This window comes from Arachis hypogaea, chromosome 19 (genome assembly GCF_003086295.3).
Source record: "Arachis hypogaea cultivar Tifrunner chromosome 19, arahy.Tifrunner.gnm2.J5K5, whole genome shotgun sequence".
Taxonomy (NCBI): domain Eukaryota; kingdom Viridiplantae; phylum Streptophyta; class Magnoliopsida; order Fabales; family Fabaceae; genus Arachis; species Arachis hypogaea.
In genome coordinates this window covers 48,261,187-48,284,291 of record NC_092054.1, presented here as the reverse complement: position 1 = coordinate 48,284,291, position 23,105 = coordinate 48,261,187, and the positions used below count along the sequence as shown (strand labels likewise).

At 36.4% G+C, this 23,105-nt stretch overlaps 1 long non-coding RNA gene across 1 annotated transcript; it reads left to right on the top strand.

The window, feature by feature from the left end:
* Positions 1-16,057: 16,057 nt before the first annotated feature.
* LOC112779311 (uncharacterized) lies at positions 16,058-22,455 on the top strand. Its single transcript, XR_003190648.2, has 3 exons — positions 16,058-16,721; positions 16,827-16,989; positions 19,876-22,455. It is a non-coding gene; the product is annotated as an uncharacterized lncRNA (long non-coding RNA).
* The last annotated feature ends 650 nt before the right edge of the window (positions 22,456-23,105 follow it).

The following is a 23,105-nucleotide window of genomic DNA, read 5'->3' as shown; positions in this document are numbered from 1 at the left end:
AAGCATTTGATCGATGAAAGATAATGGGAAATGATCATTCCTAGTGGCTAAGTTCAAGCGCCTATAGTCAATACAGACCCTCCATGAATTTTGGACCTTTGTGGCTATAATCTCTTCATTCTCATTCTTGATTGTAGTAACACCGGATTTCTTTGGAACCACTTGCACGGGGCAAACCCCCTCACTATCCGAATCGGATAAATAATGTCGGCTTCTAGCAACTGGGTGACCTCCTTCTTCACAACCTCTAGAATGGTGGGATTTAAACGCCTTTGAGGTTGCCGAATGGGTTTGGCTCATTCTTCTAGGAAAATTCGGTGTTCACATACTTGAGGGCTTATGCCAACTAAGTCCGCCAAGCTCCATCCAATAGCCTTTTTGTTTCTCCTCAAGATATTAAGCAACTTCTCCTCTTGTTGGGAGGTGAGCTCCTTTACAATAATCATCGGGAGCTTTTGATTATCTTCAAGAAAGGCATATTTTAGGTGAGGTGGAAGTGGTTTCAAGTCTACATCTTGTTCATGACTTGGCACTCGATCATCCGGTAACACCGGAGGTGGTAAGGCGTCTTCTTCACATATATGGGAACTCCCCACACTTGGACCTTGAATCATACTTTTCTCATCAAAACCATCATGGTGGATGATGAGAGGACTTTTGACGGTTTAGAATTCACAAATGAAATCTCGTTGTAAAGTATAGTTTCTAAACCAGCAATAATCCTTTCATATAAAAATTTGTTTGTCACAAGTACAAACCCCTAAAATCTATAAATCGAAGTATTTAAACATCGGGTCGTTCTCCCTAGAAATTACAATGAAGTGTCTTGTTATTGGTTATGAGGTGTTTTGGGGGTTTTGAGATAAGAAACATGAAAAGTAAATGGAAATGAAATTCAAATAACAAAAAGGCTTTGGCAAGGGTTGGTGGTCAAGGATCTCTATCCTAATCACTAACTACAACATGAGAATTGGCAAGGATCAACCCTATTAAGTTATCCTCTAGCTAATAAAGGAAAGTCAAATGAGCTATGTCAATCCAAGTCCATAAGTCCTAGTTCTCCACCAATTCAATTAGTGAGATCTAGAGTTAGTGGCTCCCAATCGTCAATCACTTGGACATTAGTAACTCAAGAGTTTCTAAGTTACCTTCCCAAGCCAAGAGCACTAAAATTCTACTCTAAAATCCAACCAAGCATTTTATCAAACACTTAGAAGGCATAAAAGGAAAACATAGTAAAATTGCAAGGAATGTAAATCCACTCTAAAATCCAACCAAGCATTTTATCAAATACTTGGAAGGCATAAAAGAAAAACATAGTAAAATAGCAAGGAAAGTAAATCTACACTACTCAATTGCAAGGAATTAAACAACAACAAATCAAATCAACAATAAAGGAACATGAATCATAAATTGCATTAAAGGAAAATAGAAGAAACAAAAGTGTATCAACATAAAAGTAGAGAATTACATCAATTAAATGCAAAACTAGAAAGAGGAAAGGTAGAAGAAGAAGAATTACAAAGAGAAAAGTAAATCAAAGCATGAAATTAAACTAGATCTAAGAGTTCCTAATTTAGATCTAACCTACTCCTAATTCTAGAGAGCTTTTCTCTCTAGAAACTAACTAAAAGCATGTGAAAACTAAAATAAAACTAAACTAATGGTTAGATGTCTCATCCCTCTTCAATCCTTGGGTCAAATAGCATCAGAAATGAGTTGGATTGGGCCCACAAGGCTTTAGAATTCGCTGGCCATGTATTGCTTTAAGTGGATCATATGGCAGCAACGAAGCGTGCGCATACAGTGCGTGTATGCGTCACCATACGTGTAGCAACTATGGCAAATCTTATATCGTTTCGAAGTCCCAGATGTTAGCTTTCCAACGCAACTGGAACCGCGTCATTTGGACCTCTGTAGCTCAAGTTATGGTCGATTAAGTGCGAAGAGGTCGGCTTGACAGCTTTTGCGATTCCTTCATTTCTTCATGAGTTCTCCATTTTTACATGCTTTTCCTTCATTCCCTTGATCCAATCTTTGCCTCCTAAATCTGAAATCACTTAACAAACATATCAAGACATCTAATGGAATCAAGGTGAATTAAGATTAAACAATTAAGGACCTAAAAAACATGTTTTCACTCTTAAGTACAATTAAAGGAGAATTTACAAAACCATGCTATTTCATTGGATAAATATGGGAAAAGATGATAAAACCCTCTAAATTCAACACAAGATAAACCCTACAAATAGGATTTATCAACCTCCCCACACTTAAACCAAGCATGTCCTCATGCCTAAACCAAGAGAGAGCTAAGGGTATCAATATTTATTCAATGAAATCTAACTAAATGCACCCTACCTATATGCAACTATCTATATGAATGCAATTGTTTGGTCAAAATAAATCAATTCTCAAGGATACATATATGCACAAGGGCCAAAGGTATTAACAACCGTGCCAAACCACAATCGAATTGAGCTATTAAATATTTTTACAAACTTGCATGAAGAATGATGATCATAGGTGAAAACATGTAATTGAGCATCAAACCCTCACCGGATGTGTTTGCACTCTATTCGCTCAAGTGTTTAGGGTTGATTCACTCAATCCTCCCCTTATCATGCTTTCCAAAATTTGTTTTTCATCTAACAATCAACATTTATTTCATGCATGCATACAAGTATCATGAGGTCTTTTCATAGGTTGTAATGGGGATAGGGTCAAGGTAGGATGCATATATGGTCAAGTGAGCTTAAAATTTGAATCTTTGATAAGCTTAAACTTCCCACCTAACCTATGACATCCAATACAATTCAAACTAACCTAACTACCCATTTTTCACTTTTTCACACACTCATGCATTTCTTTTTCTTTGTCACAACCCTTATGCATTGATCTTTATTGAACTTTACTTTGGGGTATTTTGTCCCCTTTTTATTTCTTTTTTTTTCTATATATTTTTTTTCTTTTCTATACTTTTCTTTTTGTTTCTTTTCCTTTTTTTTTCTTTTCTTTTCTCATTTTTTTCTTTCTTTCAAACTATATACAAGAACATCAATGCATAAGGTCTATTCATTTTATCAATACTTAAGCATGTACCCAATTCCCAATATCTACAACAAAAATACAAAACTACCATTTTATTCCCCTAATGTCCCAAGGTTCTCACACTTGAATGATACTCACACACACTAGCCTAAGCTAATCAAAGATCCAAATAGAGGATATTTATTGTTTTCCGCTTTAAGGCTTGTAATGTGATAAATTAAGAACAAGTGGTTAATCGTAGGCTCAAATTGGCTAACAATGGAAGATAAAAGGTAAGGCTATTTGGGTAAGTGAACTAAATGAAATGATGGCCTCAATCATATAAATGCATGAATACACAAAATAATGGACATAGAGAATCAAACAAATCAAAGATTACAATCATAGAAAGAGAATAATGCACACAAGAAGGAAAAATAAGTGGTTATAAGATGTAACCACACTATTAGGCTCAAATCTCACAAGCTTGTGTTCTTAGCTCAAAACCATGTTCCAAAATATATATAATTCAAGCAAGTTTAATGAAAAGTTTTCACTCAAATCAATTGGTGCCCTATAGATAGAAATCTTGAAAAATCTCATTATTTTGACTAAGCTTATTGTGTATATATATATGCAAAATTAAGAAAATACAACAAAAATCCAAAAAAACTAAAATGAAATGCAAAAGTTTGAGATTAGAAATTTGTCACCCAAAATCGCCGACCGGTCGGACGACCTCCCCACACTTGAAGATTGCACCGTCCTCGGTGCATTCAAAGATGAGCTAGGGGGTACGAACTGGTTGCTGTGTGTTCTTTCTTCTGCTTCCATTTTTGCTTACGGTGCATCATTCATGAAAGACAAAAATATAACACAATAAGATGAGAAAACAAAAGCAAGGAAGCATGCATTGTTGGAATGAGGTACTAATCACTAAAATTAAGTGAGTGAATTAGTGTGACATTAATCACAAAAAAGTGTGTGAATTCTAAATTGCGCGGTTTAGAACACACACTAGCATAAAAAGCGATGTCACAAAAGAAGCATGTATTTTACTTATCCTAGTATGCTTGAGATGCTTTAAGTAAACTTGTAAGGTAAAACAAGCATTAAAGAAGCATGAGAGCATTCAAGCTATAAGCATATGGATGCATATCATCATGAAATACAATGCATTAAGATAAATGCTCAACATCCAATATCAAGAAATTGCCAAATCGAAAGAAAGAATTGAAATTACATGGTGGCCAAATCATGCAATTCAGGAAGAGTTACAAACTCGAAGGCAATTCTCATGTAAGCATGAAAAACTCAAAACCAAGTAGCAAAATATAACCTCAACAATAGAATCCAACAAGGAGCATCTAAAAACATTTATGCTAACATAGCATTTAGGCAATAAGAGGCAGCAATGTGTAGTAAACAAAATCAATAATCCAACATTTATAATGAAAAGAGAGAAAATGAAATGAAAACTAAACTAAAACCAACTAACTAACAAACTAACTAACTAATTAGTTAACTAAAATAAATGGTTATCAATGGTGTTTGGGAGTGTTGGATGAGGGGTAGAAGAAGGGAAGAAGAAAGGGGAAGGAAAGAAATGGAAAGAGGAGAAGAAAAGAGATGTGTTAAAAGAAGGGCATCCGCGCGTACGCGTGCATGGTGCGCGCGCGCTGATGGTGGTGCAATGGATGTGACGCGTATGCGTACATGGCGCGTCCACGTCGATGGCTTATTTTGAGAGTGACGCGTACGCATCATGTGTGCGTACGCGCGAGTTGGTTTGTGCGAAAGGCACAATACGCGCGTAACGTTCGCACAACTCTCAGGTTTTTGGCTTGGGGGTGGAATTTCTCAATCCACGCGTACGCGTACATGGCGCGTGCGCGCGGATTGGCGAAAATGCTTGATGCACGCGTACGCGGGCAGTGCGCGTATGCTCGGATGGTGCTTTTTTTTTTTCAAAAATTTTTTCTATGTTTTTGCACCATTCCAAGCATTCCAAACCTCCAAACAGCTACTAAAACACCCTAAAACCTTATTTAACATACCAAACTACCAATTAAACTAAACAAACTAAACAAAACATGAAATCAAACCTATTCTACCAATATTTACAAAAGAAAAAAATGAAAAGAGTTTACCATGGTAGGGTGTCTCCCACCTAGCACTTTTCTTTATTGTCCTTAAGTTGGACTTATGGGGAGCTCCTCTCAAGGTGGCTTGTGCTTGAAGCTATCCTTGAACTCCCACCAATGCTTGGTTCTCCATTGTGCCCCAAGATTTCTTATTTGTTGCACCAAGTGTTGATGGAGTTCTTCACAAGTTTGGGGCTCCCAAAGTTGATCCTCTTTTTGTGATCTGGGATCCCACACTTAATTTTCACACCCATCTTGAAGTTGATCATCATTATTAGTCCAACCGGGTGGTGAACAAGGTGAATTCTCTATAAAGTGATCAACAATCCTTCTAGACCCATCTAGGTGAGCACTACTCCAACCTTTATATCTCATGTTTGATGCATCAACCATAATAAGCCTTGACTTGCAACGCCAACCACGAAACATCTTTCTTTTACGCTTCATCCCACAAAGCATCCTAAGTTGGTCATCCATTTCAAGCAAACCATATTCAAGTGGGATAATAAAGCTAATAGAAATGAGTTTCACCCACTCAAATGAAGGTGTAGATGGCAACCTAGGCAAAGGTGATTCCAAGGGTCTTGACAAAGCGTATTCAATTCCCCTCCTCCTTTTTCTAAGGACTTCCACCTCTTTACAAGATTTCTCAAATGTAATCCTTTGTTCAACAATACTACCTAATCCTTTTCCCTTACTCAAATCATAAATGGGAGGATGAGAGAGATTTACTTCCACAACACTTTCAAATTCAACGGGAGAAGGTTCTTCATGCTCAAAGGATTCTTCACCACTAAGACTTGATGCTTGATCTTCCTCACCAAGGGAACTCAATTCTTGCTCTATCCCATCCAAGTCTTCATATGGAATATGCCTTGGAAGGTGTGCACTTTCCTCCCTAGCATCAATTTCAATCATCTTGGAGGGATTTTCTTCAACTCTATGTTCCCAAGGTGGTTCCGCATCTCCTAAGTCTTCAACCACTTCTTCCTTTTCTTCAACAATTGTAGCTTCCTCCAATTGTTCCAATACAAAGTAACTTCCCTCATTCTCCAACAATCTTTCCTTCATGTTATCCTCTTCATTTGATTCTCCACATGTAGCCATGGGAGTTCCTTGAGTATTTAACCATTGGGATGCCAACCGGTTTACCACCTCATCCAAGGCGGCCGTGAATTGTTCTACATCCCTTTTCATCTCCTCTTGTCCTTGAACAAGAACATCAAGGATATCATCCATTGGAGGTTGGGGTGGATGGAAGGGTTCATCAATTTGGGGGAAGGATTCATTGTAGGAAGGTGGTTCTTCTTGGTAGAGTTGTGGTGGTTCAATATTTTCTATCCTTTCCACTTGTTGCACAACACACTCCATGGTTGCTTGAAATTGATCCAATGCTTCCTTGAGACGATCCCTTGACTCATGATCCCTTGAAGTTGATCTCTTGAAAGTATTGATGTTGGGATGGTGGTGGCTCTATATGTGGTTCATATGGCTCATATGGTTGTTGTAATGGTGGATATGGATGAGGGTCATATGAAGGTGGTTGGTGAAAAGAGGCTTGTGAGTGTGGTAGGTGGCTATGTTAAGGGTATGGCTCATAGGTGTATGGTGGTGGTTCTTGGAAGTCACAAGGGGACTCACCATAACCATTGGATTGGTATGCATCATAGAATGGCTCTTCTTCATAGTGCATAGGTGGAGGTTGTTGCCATGAAGATTGATCATATGCATATGGCTCCTCCCACCTTTGGTTATTCCATCCTTGATGCATATCTTCATTGTAGCTCCCATTTCCTACAATATAGTTGTAATCACACTCATAGCCAAAGTGAGAATTCATGGTGAAAAGAGAAAATAAAATTCAAAAGCAAATAGCAAAATAATGAAACAAAGTCCTAAACTAGTAAAGACTAGCAAACAATCCAAAAATCAAGTTATTCACAATATTTACATATATACAATAACCAATAACATAACACCATTGCAATTCTCCGGCAACAGTGCCATTTTGATGAGAGGACTTTTGACGGTTTAGAATTCACAAATGAAATCTCGTTGTAAAGTATAGTTTCTAAACCAACAATAATCCTTTCATACAAAAATTTGTTTGTCACAAGTACAAACCCCTAAAATATATAAACCGAAGTATTTAAACCTCGGGTCGTTCTCCCTAGGAATTATAATGAAGTGTCTTGTTATTGGTTATGAGGTGTTTTGGGGTTTTTAAGATAAGAAACATGAAAAGTAAATGGAAATGAAATTCAAATAACAAAAAGGCCTTGGCATTTTGGCAAGGGTTGGTGATCAAGGATCTCTATCTTAATCAATAACTACAACATGAGAATTGGCAAGGATCAACCCCATTAAGTCATCCTCTAACTAATAAAGGAAAGTCAAATGAGCTATGTCAATCCAAGTCCATAAATCCTAGTTCTCCACCAATTCAATTAGTGAGATCTATAGTTAATGGCTCCCAATCGTCAATCACTTGGACATTAGTAACTCAAGAGTTCCTAAGTTACCTTCCCAAGCCAAGAGCACTAAAATTCTACTCTAAAATCCAACTAATCATTTTATCAAATACTTGGAAGGCATAAAAGGAAAACATAGTAAAATTGCAAGGAATGTAAATCTACTCTAAAATCCAACCAAGCATTTTATCAAACACTTGGAAGGCATAAAAGGAAAACATAGTAAAATAGCAAGGAAAGTAAATCTACACTACTCAATTGCAAGGAATTAAACAACAACAAATCAAATCAACAATAAAGGAACATGAATCATAAATTGCATTAAAGGAAAATAGAAGAAACAAAAGTGCATCAACATAAAAGTAGAGAATTACATCAATTAAATGCAAAACTAGAAAGAGGAAAGGTAGAAGAAGAAGAATTACAAAGAGAAAAGTAAATCAAAGCATGAAATTAAACTAGATCTAAGAGTTCCTAATCTAGATCTAACCTACTCCTAATTCTAGAGAGAAGAGAGAGCTTCTCTCTCTAGAAACTAACTAAAAGCATGTGAAAATTAAAATAAAACTAAACTAATGGCTAGATGTCTCATCCCTCTTCAATCCTTAGGTCAAATAGCATCAGAAATGAGTTGGATTGGGCCCACAAGGCTTTAGAATTCGCTGGCCACGTATTGCTTTAAGTGGATCATATGGCAGCAACGATGCGTGCACGTACAGTGCACGTACGCATCACCATACGTGTAGCAACTATAGCAAATCTTATATCGTTTCGAAGCCCCGAATGTTAGCTTTTCAACGCAGCTGGAACCGTGTCATTTGGACCTTTGTAGCTCAAGTTATGGTCAATTAAGTGCGAAGAGGTCGGCTTGACAGCTTTTGCGATTCCTTCATTTCTTCATGAGTTCTCCATTTTTACATGCTTTTCCTTCATTCCCTTGATCCAATCTTTGCCTCCTAAATCTGAAATCACTTAACAAACATATCAAGGCATTTAATGGAATCAAAGTGAATTAAGATTAAACAATTAAGGACCTAAAAAACATGTTTTCACTCTTAAGCACAATTAAAGGAGAATTTATAAAACCATGCTATTTCATTGGATAAATGTGGGAAAAGATGATAAAACCCTCTAAATTCAACTCAAGATAAACCCTACAAATGGGGTTTATCAGTGGACTTCGGCCATCACATTATCAATCATATCACACCAAAAAATAGAATGGTCCTCCGGTGGATGACTCATGACTTCATCAAGATTAAAACTCACAGCTCTTCCATCGATCTCAAAAGAATATGTACCCGAAAAAGCATTTAATTTGAAATGGGAGGTCTTCAAAATCGGCCTCCCAAGCAAGATAGATGAAGTTCTCCCGGAATAACTAGGGGGCATCTCAAGAATATGAAAATCAATCGGAAAGACCAACTCCTTTATACTCACTAGAACATCCTCCGTAATGCCAACTACAAAAATTATGCTTTTATCCGCCAAAACAAACCAGGCAGCCGACCGTTTCAACGGTGGAAGTTTCAAGACCTCATAAACAGACAAAGGCATAATGCTCACACAAGCGCCTAGATAACACATGCAATCAATAAATTGTATCCCATCTATATTGCAAGTGACTAGGCAAGGACCGGGGCCACCCCTTTTCTCCGGTATATCACCCATCAAAGTTGAAATTGAGCTTCCTAATGGAATAGTTTCTAACTCGTGGATCTTTTCCTTGTTCATGCACAAATCCTTTAGAAACTTTGCATATTTAGGAACTTGGCGAATAGCATCAAAAAGAGGAATGGTTACCTCGACCTTTTTTAATATCTCCACCATCTTGGGATCTAGCTCAACTTGCTTCTTGGTCTTCCTTGCCAATGTGAAAAATGGAATTGGAGTAGCTTCTCACAAGACATTTTCATCCTTAAGAACTCCGCTCCTTGGTTGAGCAATCACTTCTTCAACTACCTTTTGTACCTCATCCTCCTTTTCAATGTCTTCTACCTCCACCACATCCTCATCTTGAGTAACATGTCTTGAACTTGGCTCATTGGGACCCATCTTTTGCAATTTAGTGTCGGACCTCAAGGTGATGGCATTGATGCCACCCTTGGGTTGGGTAAAGGTTGAGAAGGTAGTGCACTTGAGCTTGAGGGTTGAACATTAGAGGTAGAGGTTGGTTCCATACGGGAAAGAAGGGCTTGGATGGTAGAGGTAAGACCGTTGATGCTAGAGTTATGCGAAGCTTGAAACTCTTTTTGTCCTTGAAGAATAGAATGGAGTGTCTCATCTTGGTTGGTGGAAAGAAGGAGGGTAGGTGATTTGGGATACTTGTGGTTGGTTGAATTGAGGTGCTTGCCTTTGATGAGGTGGTTGGTAGGTTTGGTAGGTCTTTCCTTGGTTTTGGTGTTGGTATAGAGGGTTTTGTTGGTACCAGTTTTGTTGGTTGTTGTTATTCCACCTTTGGTTCCTACCATTGTCCCTTCCTCCTTGATTATAGTTGTCCCTCCATCCTTGGTTGGAATTGTCTTGCCAGCCTTGATTGTAGTTACCCCATTGATTATAGTTGCCTCCTTGTTGGTGATAACCTTGGTTTGGACGATTATAATAGGCATAAGTAGCCGCCAAGGTATTGTCCTCGTGGAGACTTGGGCATTCATCGGTGTAATGGGAGTAACGAGCAAATTTCGTACACTCGTTGAGGGACCAACTGTTGACACTGTTGTTGTTGAGGAGGTGGAGGTTGTTGTTGATTGAGTTGGAGTTGTTTGAGAATATTAGTCATCTCTCCCAAGGTTTTGGTAAGGGCGGCAGTCGTACCACTAGAAGAAACTTCATTTATGGCTCTTGGATGGTTGTTTCTTTGTCTAGCATGTTGGGTGGATGATAAACCCTATTTTTAGGGTTTATCTTGTATTGAATTTAGAGGGTTTTATCATCTTTTTCCACATTTATTCAATGAAATAGCTTGGTTTTGTAAATTTTCTTTTAATTGTGCTTAAGAGTGAAAATATGCTTTTTAGATCTTAAAATAGCTAAATTTAATTCACCTTGATTCCATTAGATGCCTTGATATGTTTGTTAAGTGATTTCAGATTTAGGAGGCAAAGATTGGATCAAGGGAATGAAGGAAAATCATGTAAAAATGAAGAACTCGTGAAGAAATGAAGGAATCGCAAAAGCTGTCAAGCTGACCTCTTCGCACTTAATCGACCATAACATGAGCTACAGAGGTCCAAATGATGCGGATCTAGTTGCGTTGGAAAGCTAACATCCGGGGCTTCAAAATGATAGAAGATATGCCATAGTTGCATCGCGTTTAGGGGCGCGCACGCACACTGTACCTGTACGCGCTGATGGTTGCACATGATTCACTTAATGCAACTCGTGGCCAGCGATTTTAGAAGCCTTGTGGGCCCAATCCAACTCATTTCTGATGCTATTTAACCCAAGGATTGAAGAGGGATGGGGCATCTAGTTAGTTAGTGAGTTTTATTTTAGTTTTATCATGCTTTCGTTAGTTTCTATAGAGAGAAGCTCTCTCTTCTCTCTAGAATTAGGAGTAGGTTAGATTTAGATTAGGAATTCTTAGATCTAGGTTAATTTCATGCTTAGATTTACTTTTCCTTTTGTAATTTTTCTTCTTCTACATCTCTTCTCTCTAGTTTAATATTTAATTCTTTGAATTCTCTACTTTTATGTTGATGCACTTTTGTTCTTTTATTTCTCTTTAATGCAATTTATGTTTTCATGTTCCTTTATTGTTCATTTGATTTGTTGTTGTTTAATTCCTTGCAATTGAGTAGTGTAGATTTATTTTCCTTGTAATTTTACTATGTTTTTCTTTTATGCCTTCCAATTGTTTGATAAAATGCTTGGAAGGATTTTAGAGTAGGATTTTATGTTCTTGGCTTGGGAAGGTAACTTAGGAACTCTTGAGTTACTAATGTCCAAGTAATTGACGATTGAAAGCCATTAACTCTAGATCTCACTAATTGATTTGATGGAGAACTAGGACTTATGGACTTGGATTGATATAGCTCACTTGACTTTCCTTTACTATTTGTTAGGGGATGACTTAGTGGGATTGATCCTTGCCAATTCTCATGTTGTGGTTAGTGATAGGGATAGAGATCCTTGACCACAAATCCTTGCCAAGACCTTTGTAGCTATTAGTTTATTTTCCTTGCCATTTATATTTCTTGTCTAAAATCTTAAAAACCCCCAAACATATCTCATAACCAATAACAAGACACTTTATCGCAATTCCTAGGAATAACGACCCAAGGTTTAATACTTCGGTTTATAATTTTAGGGGTTTGTTACTTGTGACAAACAAATTTTTGTATGAAAGGATTAATGTTGGTTTAGAAACTATACTTGCAACGAGAATTTATTGTGAATTCTAAACCGTCAAAAATCCGTTCATCAAAATGGCGCCGTTGCCGGGGAATCGCAATGGTGTTGTGTTATTGATTATTGTATATATGTGAATATTGTGAATATGTTTTCCTTTTGCTTCTTTGTTAGTTCTTGCTAGTTTTAGGTTTCAATTTTCTTGCTTCTTATTTGATTTTGTTTTCATTTTCTCTTGCTATCATGAATTCTCATTTTGGCTATGAGCTTGGTTCTAATTGTGTTGTAGGAAATGTGAACTTCAATAATGACACTCATTATGGATGGAATCAACAAAGATGGGAGGAGTATCAAGGAATTGATCACTCCTATTGGCAACAACCTCTGGATACTTATAGGTATAATCACCATCCTAATGCATGTCAATTCAATGGCTATGGTGACTCTTTTTGTGATAATCAAGTACCACCATCATATGCCTATGACTCTTATCCTCAACATGAACCTCAACCATACTCACAAGCCTTTCTATACCAAGCACCTTCTTGTGACCCATATCCATCATATAACCAATCACCCATACCATATCCTTATGACCATTTTGAGCAAGAACCTTTGGAACCACCACAACCTTATCATGACTACTATGAAGAACCACCTCAATGCACACCATCTCCATACCCTTACTATGAAGAACCACCTTCCTACTATGAACCATTTCTCCAAAATAATGAACTCCCTTATCCACCCCAAGCTCCAATAGATGACTCTCTTACCTTGCTACTTTAAGGACAAGCGGATATGCAAAGAAACACCTTAGAGTTTGTGACTAACTTGACTAAGGTAGTGCATCCTTTAGCCTACCAATACTTGAACACTCAAGGTGCTTCCATAGCCACATGTGAAGAATCAATTGAAGAGCATAGCATGAAGGAGAGATTGAATACTCCGGTGGAAAATGAGGGGTGTTATTTCGTATTAGAGCAATTGGAGGAACCTATGGTTATTGAAGGAAAGGAAGAAGTGGTTGAAGATTTAGGAGATGTTGAAAGTCCATGGGAATGTAGCATCATGCAGCACTCTTCCAAGAAGCTTGATATTGATATTGAGGAGGGTGCGCAACCTCCAAGGCATATCGTAGTTGGAGACTTGAAAGAGGTTTATCAAGAGATGGATTCAATCATGGAGGAATTTCTATCTACAATTGAATCCTCTCCCGTTGGACATGAAGTTAAAATTATAGAAGAATGTGCACAACCTCCCATACCCTTGGTGAACAATGAGAAAGAGAGTGACTCGGAAGAGAGCTACCAAGAGGAAAAAGTTGGCATGTTGTATATCAAAATTGAAGAATATGAAGAGGTTGGTCAAGAGACGGATTCATTCATCAATGAATTCCTATCCAAAATTGAATCACCTCCCATTGAGCAAGAAATCGAAATCCTTGAAGACAACACCAAGCCAAGTGATAAAAGGGAAAAGGTTGAAATTGAAGAAGCTCGCAAAAAGGTGGAGATAGTCAAAGAAGAGCACAAAAGAGTGGAGCTTGCAAGATCATTAGGACCACTGCTTCCTAAGTCACCATCCTACACAACATTCAAGTGGGTAAAATTCTTATCCCTAAGCTTTACTTTCTCACTTGAATATGGTTTGATTGAAAATGATGGTCAACTTAGAGCTCTTTGTGGAGTTAAAAGTAGAAGAGAGTTGTGTAGTGGTTGGAAATATCACTATAAGCTCATGATGGTTGCATGCTCAAAGTTGTATAATAATTATTGATGGAGAACCAAATTGCATGGGTCTAGGAAGTTGTTTGGAAGCTTCTTTGAGAATTCTAAGGTTATGCCACCTGGATGGAATAATGACGACCACTTTAAGGACGGGTGTCAAAACAAAGTGTGGGATCCCGGATCGCACAAGGAAAATCAAATTTGGGAGCCCATGGTTTGTGAAGAACTCCACCAAAGCTTGAAGATATTAAAATTGAAGAATGGAGCTTATTGGAGATTCAAGCATTGGTGGATGCTCAAGGATGAATTCAAGCACAAGCCACCTTGAGAGGAGCTCCCCATAAGTCCAACTTAAGGACATTAAACAAAAGTTCTAGGTGGGAGACACTCCACCATGGTAAATTTTTTTCATTTTTCTCTTTTGTACATATTAATAGAATTAGTTTAATTTCATGTTTAGTTTAGTTACTTGAGTATATTTGGGAGCATAATATGTTAAATAAGGTTTTAGGGTGTTTTGGTAGCTGTTTGGAGGTTTGGAAAGCTTGGTTTGGTGCAAGAACTTGAAAAAATTTTGAAAAATAGAGCACCAACCCACGCGTGCGCGCACCTGGCGCGTACGCGTGCCCAAGCATTTTTGACCATCCACACGCACGCGTACATGGCGCGTACGCGTGGATGCAAAAATTTCATCCCCAGCCAAAAACCCGAGAGTTAGGCCTGCACTGTGCAAACATTAGACCTAAGGCACAAACCAACCCGTGGTGCGCGTACGCGTCCATGATCCCAAATGCGCAATGCACGCGTACGCATGCCGTACACGCGCGCGTCGATAGCGGCACTGCATACCTGGTACATTTTCCAGAGAGTTGGGCCAACCCTGGGCTGACACTATGCCCTGCGCCTAACCTGACCCCCGCGTGCGCATACCTGGCGCGTACGCGTCCTTCTGCCAAACTGCGCATCGGCGCGTGGGCGTGCATGACGCGTACCCGCCGGTAAAAAAAGAAGTTTTTTTCTCATCTTCCATTTTTTTTTGTCCATTGCATTCACATACTTTTATTCTTTGCATTTTTATTTTATTTTTATGGCTTGTTTTTACTTTATTTTTTTCGAGTTTCTTATTTTAATAATGGTGTTGAATTCTCTTACTCAATTGTTGAGAATTTCTTGCATTATTTTGGTGCTTCGTGACTTGTTTGATATTGATGGGTGATGACACTTTTAAATCAATGCTTCATCTTGTATGACTCTTGTATCCCTTGTGCATTGATATGAGCTCATATTGTTTTTCATGATCCATTTTTTTATTATTTATCTTGATGCTCAATATGCTCTTCATGTTTTAACTTTACTCTTGCATCAAGTATTAGTTGATATGCCATTTCCCTATATTGCTTTCTTACTCACATGCGTAGCTACCATGTAGTAGAGAACCATACTCTTACTTGGCATTAGCCCCCGCCTGTAACATCCTGCACTTTTGAAAATCTAAATATAAATAAATTGTGATTTTATCTTGTTAAGTTTAAATTTTGTAATTTTAGAAATTATTTTTTTAGAAATAATTAAATAGATTCGGAGATAGTTTTATTTTGAATCAATTAATATTTTTAAGTAATTTTATTATAATAGAATATTTGGTATAATTTTAGTAATTGAAAAATAAGAAAGAATTGTACAATTTAATTTAAGTAACTTTTATCCTGAAAAAGGTTATGATTTATTTTATTAATTTGATATCTTATTTTATAAATTAATTAATTAAGAGTAATTAAATTAGTTTTATTAATATTTGGAGTTTAAGTTGATTAATATTCTTATGTAATTTTTATAATTGGTTATTTCATATGCTTTGGAAATAAAATTTAGTAATGAAAGTATTATATAATTTAATTTAGGTAATTTCTATTATGAATGAATTATGGTTTATTTTATTAGTTTGAGCTTTAGAGATTAATTTATTAGGAATGATTAAATAGATTTTTATAAATACTTAAAGTTTAAATAATTTTATTATAATTAGATATTTTGTAAATTGAAATTAAAGTTTTGGTGATAGAAAAATAATAAAAAGTTAAATCATTTAATTTGACTAATTAGTATTGAGTTTAAATTATATTTTATAAAAATGTGATTAATATGCTTATTTTATAATTTAAATTAGAAATAATTAATTCAACTTACCAATATGTTGATAAATAATGTTCTTAGATATTTTTAATAAAGTATGTTTGATTTTAAAATTATTCTATCCTTTAATTTTATCAAAATATCTATTCATATTTATCTTTATTCCTTTATAAAAATCCTAATTTTACCCTAATTCTCTAAATTGAAACCCTAGTTCTAAATCCCTAATCAGAAACCTAATTTCCCTTTCCCCAGCCCTGAAGCACGCAGCCCACCCCCTTTCTTCCTAAAACACTAACACAAAAAACAAAAGAAAGAAACGCATAAATGGAAAGGGAGAACAGAGAGCTTGGAATCGGAGAAGAGGGAGCCATACTCTGCGCCGTCCAGCTGCTCGCCACGCCGTCGATGTCGTCGGGAAAAGAAGGATGCATGTGAAGGAGGAGCGCGACCTGCTGCGAGAGGCCATGCGCTGTTGCTGTCACTGAAGCCCGCCATCGTCGTCGCAATTGATGAAGCCACTAACGACGCCCCTGTCGCCGCTTGAAGGGGATTTCATCACCGCCATTTCTGCCACTACTGACGAGCACGAAGGGAGAGATAGGAGTTCATAGAGAACAGAGACGTGACGAGGAAGATAAGGGCTCGTAACACTGCCGCTGTTGCTGGAGACGGAGGTTGCTGTCGAGCTACACGCCGTTGCCATCAGAGGAAGCTGCTGCTATTGTGTGTACAGAGAAGAGGAGCGTCACGAGAATCAAAGGAAGAAGACGCTGTCCCGCCGCTGCTTCTGGTTTCTGGAATCGGAGAAAACGCCACTGCCGCTGCTGTTTGTTGGGTTCAAGATCGCTGATGCTGTCCTGGTATTGCTCGGTTACCACAGCCTCCTTCATCCTTGTATCTGAATCTGTATCATTAACAACCTATTTTGATTATTGTTATCTCTGCTTGCTGCTTCATCGTTATAGGAAAAATGCCCAAAAATATTTTTGTTTCCGTCTAGCCATCATTATCACGATTATTGATGACATCGCTGCTACAGAGAGTCATTGGCACCACTGTTGCGATTGCTGCCACGAACTAGGAAATAAAGGGAATTGATGTGTTAGATCCTGTGATTACGACATCGAGGTAGGGGGTTTAAAACGATTTTAATTTAAGAATGCCTACAAGGTTTATTGAATAACTGCAAATAGATTTAATAGCTGTGAGTAATTGATTGATTATGTGAATATTGAATTGTGGCTGAAATTGTGATTGGAATGGTTGAGATTGTGATTTGGAATTGTTGATTAGTGATATTGATTGATTATGTGGATTGGGAATTGTTTGATGACTAATTGTTGATAATTTCTGAATTTTAATGGGTAATGTTGGATTTGTTGTCGCTGAGCTGTTATTTGGTATATTGTAATGTTAATGAACTTGGTTGGTGGTTGATTTGGAACTGGTTTTGAGGGGTATTGAAGGGTTGGATTTTGAATACAACATGGTTTACTGAAAATCAGATTCTCTTGAAATTAAACAGCAACTTTGAAAGTGAATCAGTGGCTCTATAGTGACTGAAATGATGAGAATTTAAATGTTAAATTATATTAAGTGTGATTGTTGAGATTCAATTTTGAAGGTTTCGTATTAACTGGAACATTAGTTATGATTTTTCAAAGTTAAATCGTGGATTTGATTTTCTGCACTATTTTAAATGAAATTAGAAACTTTAAAAATCTATAACTAATTCTATGATGATCGGATTTGCGTAGGACTAAGTCTGGATTAAGCTTGGGAATATAGGGAGTTGGACTGGTAAATTTGAGACTTTTTCATTAAGTTTATGATTTATGGTAAATTTTTGAATTATGGATGTCAAATCTGGTTTTTTCTGCAGAACGTTTAACACATCAGCAACTTGTTTCTTCTATTGGAAATTTTCCAGTTTGAATTTTGAAATGGAACCAATTTTATATAAAACTTTATTCCTATTATTTTAATTCCGTAAAATTTCAGAACAATTGGACTTGTAGTTTTAAAGATATAAAGTTTTGAAAGATGATGCATTATGCAGAAAAAGCCAGATTCTGTTTTCTTAAATTAGTAACTTTGAGGGTTTATAACTTTTGATCCTGGATAGATATTGAGATGTAACCAATTGGAGGTAAAAATTAAGTATGTTTAGCATATGTGATTTAAATTTCAGGGTTTTTCATATTTTAATAAGTGAGTTATGGGACTAGGAAGAGGTTGTGTTCAATGATTTGTAAAACAGAATTCAGCAGAAAATTATCTAACTTCGAAGCTACGTTACTTCTTCATTAAAAATGGTATGACCCTGGAACCAATTGAGAAAGAAATTTGGATAAGTTATGTTTAACCACATTAATTTTGAAGGTGGTTGGATTTAATTTGGAATTTATATGAAATTTCGAATGTTGTACGTTGCTGCTGTCTTCTGGTTTTAAAACACTGCAGAGCAGTCACGGTTTTGCTTATATTCCTGAAGCTAGAGTCAGTGAAAAATTATGATTTTTGGTTTAATAGAAATTTTAATCCAAGACGGTCACATGGATATAAATTTTGCATGATTCCGAATTCATTGGATATTTTAAAAACAAAATGGAAATCAGGCTGCCAAGTTGTGTTGGTAATTATTTTGGATATGGAATTTAAGAAATAGATTTTCTATACTATTATCAAATATTTTTGAGAATATATTGTTGTGGCAATTGCTGAAAGAGGCTGATGAAATGTTGAGAAAGAAGGAACCCGTATGGGTGGCTAAGTCCTATTTTTAAAGGAGATTATGTCGAAATTTTTATAAAAGTATAAGGACTTAATCAAAATCAATATTTAAGGCTTATTTAATGATAATAACTTCAATGATTCTTTTAAGAAAAGATTATTTGGTATACGAGATTGTTGGCAAGGGCGTGGGTCTTGTCCCGCTTGCGTATTTGCAATTATGAAAGAAAAAGGAAAGAGTAAAGTACTTATGGTATGATTATCTGTTGCTTGAGGCAACCCAAGAGATATTTGTTTATTAGTTTGTTGCTTGAAGCAACCCAAGAGATGTTTGTTTCTTGCTTAGGTAACCTAAGAGATATCGTTTGCTTATTTGTTCCTTAAATGCAACCCAAGAGATAATATTTATTTATCTGTTGCTTAAAGCAACCCAAGAGCTTCTGTAGGGAAACTAGGATACCTACAGCAATTTTTCGTTCCCAAGAGTATATTTCCTGCGAGTAGAAAGCAGAGGCTGTCTCAATAGAGCTGCTAATAATTATATGCGCATTTATTTGAACGGAAAATCGTATTCGGAAAATCGTGAACTCGTGACCGGATAAATATCGGGAATGCAGGTGCTAACCAACACATGAGCTCATGGCCTGCACTAGGACTAGACATTCATCATATGCATCTATGTGACATTGTTTGGGTGTGTATATTGTAATTGGTTTGCCTAAGTAAATAATTCTGTTTAATTGCTAATTGCTATACTTGATGTAATTGCTCTTGATTGTGTTTGAACCTCATTACCTGTGTTTGTAACTGATTGTTTGGATTGTGGTGATTGGATGTTGATTGAGTTATTTGGGCCTGAGGCCGTGATTGGTATATTTGAGGTCTAGTTCTGTATAAAGTATCTGACTGGTTCAGCATAGACTTAATGAACCTATGCTTGGAGCAGGATGATCATTTATACCGCGTAGGTAACTTCTTTTATGTTATGGTCTAATAAAGTATGAAAAATCAAACTGGTTCAGCATAGACTTAATGAACCTATGCTTGGAACAGGTTGGTCATTCATACAGTCTAGGAAACTTTTAAGAGTTTTATAAAGAAAATATAGGTCTAGGATTTTGAAGAATTAACTAATGCTTTTAAAAAAAAAGGTTAATTTTCTTTTAGATGTCTCTGAATGAAATTAACTATTTGCGCTTTATTCTTTACTTTCACGGCATTCTCGACCTCTACTGAGAACATGTGGTTTGGTTCTCACCCCTAAATTTTTCACCCTTTCAGTGACACAGGTTTGAAGATGCAATATGAAGCTGCAAACGATTAGTAGGTTTTCTTTGTGGTTTTAATTGCTTTCATAGAGTCCCCTCGCTCTTGTCCTTTGAGGTTTTATTTTAACAGAGGGGTAGGTGTTGTATTTGGGTTTATATGACTCCTTATGTATAAGAATTACTATTAATAATACTTATGTGATTGTTATTATTATTTGCAATGTTTATCCTTGATAGATGTCATTAATGAATAAAAACAAAATTTTCTGGCATTTTCTTAAAACTGAAATGCAAAATCGATACAAAGGCTCAGTAATTAAGTAGTTAATATTAGAAAAGGTCACGTAACGTTCTTTCTAGTAGAAATACCCAGACTTAAGCAAGGTATTTTGCTGGAAGGGATGTTACAATATGGTATCAGAGCAGTCCTTCCTGTAGAGCCTTGGGAATGGACTGACTATGCTTCATTGCATACTCTGAGTGTCTGTCATGCCTTAAGACTTGTCTTGGTGACGAGAGTTTTTGTTTTATATGCATGATTGTCTGATGATTAACGCTATTAGTTTACCATTGCATACCTCATAGTATCAAGTTTGGCCAACTTAATACTAATGATTTATGTATATGGAACACTAATGGGTTATCATAGACGAAATAAAAGTGATAGGTTAATGCAAATTACGAGATTTTGGGGACGTTAGAAACTAAATTCTAGAGATTAGTTCCGTTTCGACGTATGCTCTCTATTTCTTACTAATATTGTATTATCATTCGTGCATGTCCTTGCTTGACTCCGTATCTGGTTGTTGCTTGAATCTTTTGAAACATTTATCCTCACCTTACAAACTCTTATCCTCACCTTGCTTGTCCTGAACTTGGATTTATTTCAGTGTAACATACCATTTCTTGTAAAAAAAAAGAAAAAATAAAAATAAGAAAAAAAATATAAATGTGAAAAAGAAAATAAAAGAAAAAAAAGAGAAAAAAAAGATAGAAAAAGAAGAAAAACAATAAATGGGGGACAAAATGCCCCAAAGTGAAGTAAAAATAAGAGTCAATGCATAAGTGTTGTGAAATAAAAAAGAAAATGTATAAGTATATGAAAAAGTGAAGAATGTGTAGTTAGGTTAGCACTTAAATTGTATAGGTTTTCATAGGTTAGGTGGAAAGTTTAAGTTGATCAAAGATTCAAATTTTTAGCTCACTTAACCATATATGATCCTACATTGACCCTATCCCCATTACAACCTATGAAAAGACCTCATGATGAATGTATGCATGCATTGAATAATTGTCGATTGTTAGATGAAAAACAAATCTTGGAAAGCATGATTAGGGGAGAATTGAGAGAATCGACCCTATACACTTGAGCGACTAGAGTGCAAACACTTCCGGTGAGGGTTCGATGCTCAATTCCTTGATTCCCGGCTTTCATGAGCGTTCTTCTTGCAAGTTTATTTGAACTTCATTTTTATAATTGAATTGGTAGGATTCATGAATTGTTATATAATCTTGGCCCTACTTGTGCATGTATGTCTTGGAGGATTGATTTATTTTTAACCAAGTAGGTAGAATCATTTTGCATTTAGTTACATTCATTTAGATAGGATGCATGTAGATAGGTTTATATAGTTTCTTTGCATTGAATAAATGTCCATACCCCTTCTCTTATCCTTCTTGGTTTAAGCATGAGGACATGCTTGGTTTAAGTGTGGGGAGGTTGATAAACCCCATTTTTAGGGTTTATCTTGTGTTGAATTTAGAGGATTTTATCATCTTTTCGCACATTTATTCAATGAAATAGCATGGTTTTGTAAATTCTCTATTAATTGTGCTTAAGAGTGAAAACATGCTTTTTAGGTCTTAAAATAGCTAAATTTAACTCACCTTGATTCCATTAGATGCCTTGATATGTTTGTTAAGTGATCTCAGATTTAGGAGGCAAAGATTGGATCAAGGGAATGAAGGAAAAGCATGTAAAAATGGAGAACTTATGAAGAAATGAAGGAATCGCAAAAGCTGTCAAGCCGACCTCTTCGCACTTAATCAACCATAACTTGAGCTACAGAGATCCAAATGATGCGGTTCTAGTTGTGTTGGAAAGCTAACATCTGGGGCTTCAAAATGATATAAGATTTGCCAGAGTTGCATCACGTTTATGGGCGCGCACGCGCACTAGATGCGTACGCGCCGATGGTTGCACATGATTCACTTAATGCAATTCGTGGCCAGCGATTTTAGAAGCCTTGTTGGCCCAATCCAACTCATTTTTGATGCCATTTAACCCAAGGATTGAAGAGGGATGGGGAATCTAGTTAGTTAGTGAGTTTTATTTTAGTTTTATCATGCTTTAGTTAGTTTCTAGAGAGAGAAGCTCTCTCTTCTCTCTAGAATTAGGAGTATGTTAGATCTAGATTAGGAATTCTTAGATCTAGGTTAATTTCATACTTAGATTTACTTTTCCTTTTGTAATTTTTCTTCTTCTACATCTCTTCTCTCTAGTTTAGCATTTAATTCTTGTAATTCTCTACTTTTATGTTGATGCACTTTTGTTCTTCTATTTCTCTTTAATGCAATTTATGTTTTCATGTTCCTTTATTGTTCATTTGATTTGTTGTTGTTAATTCCTTGCAATTGAGTAGTGTAGATTTACTTTCCTTGCAATTTTACTATGTTTTCCTTTTATACCTTCCAAGTGTTTGATAAAATGCTTGGAAGGATTTTAGAGTAGGATTTTATGTTCTTGGCTTGGGAAGGTAACTTAGGAACTCTTGAGTTACTAATGTCCAAGTAATTGATGATTGGGAGCCATTAACTCTAGATCTCACTAATTGATTTGGTGGAGAACTAGAACTTATGGACTTGGATTGATATAGCTCACTTGACTTTCCTTTACTATTAGTTAGGGGATGACTTAGTGGGATTGATCCTTGCCAATTCTCATGTTGTGGTTAGTGATAGGGATAGAGATCCTTGACCACTAATCCTTGCCAAGACCTTTGTAGCTATTAGTTTATTTGCCTTGCCATTTATATTTCTTGTCTAAAATCTCAAAAACCCCAAAACATACCTTATAACCAATAACAGGACACTTTATCGCAATTCCTAGGGAGAACGACCCGAGGTTTAATACTTTGGTTTATAATTTTAGGGGTTTGTTACTTGTGACAAACAAATTTTTGTATGAAAGGATTAATATTGGTTTAGAAACTATACTTGCAACGAGAATTTATTGTGAATTCT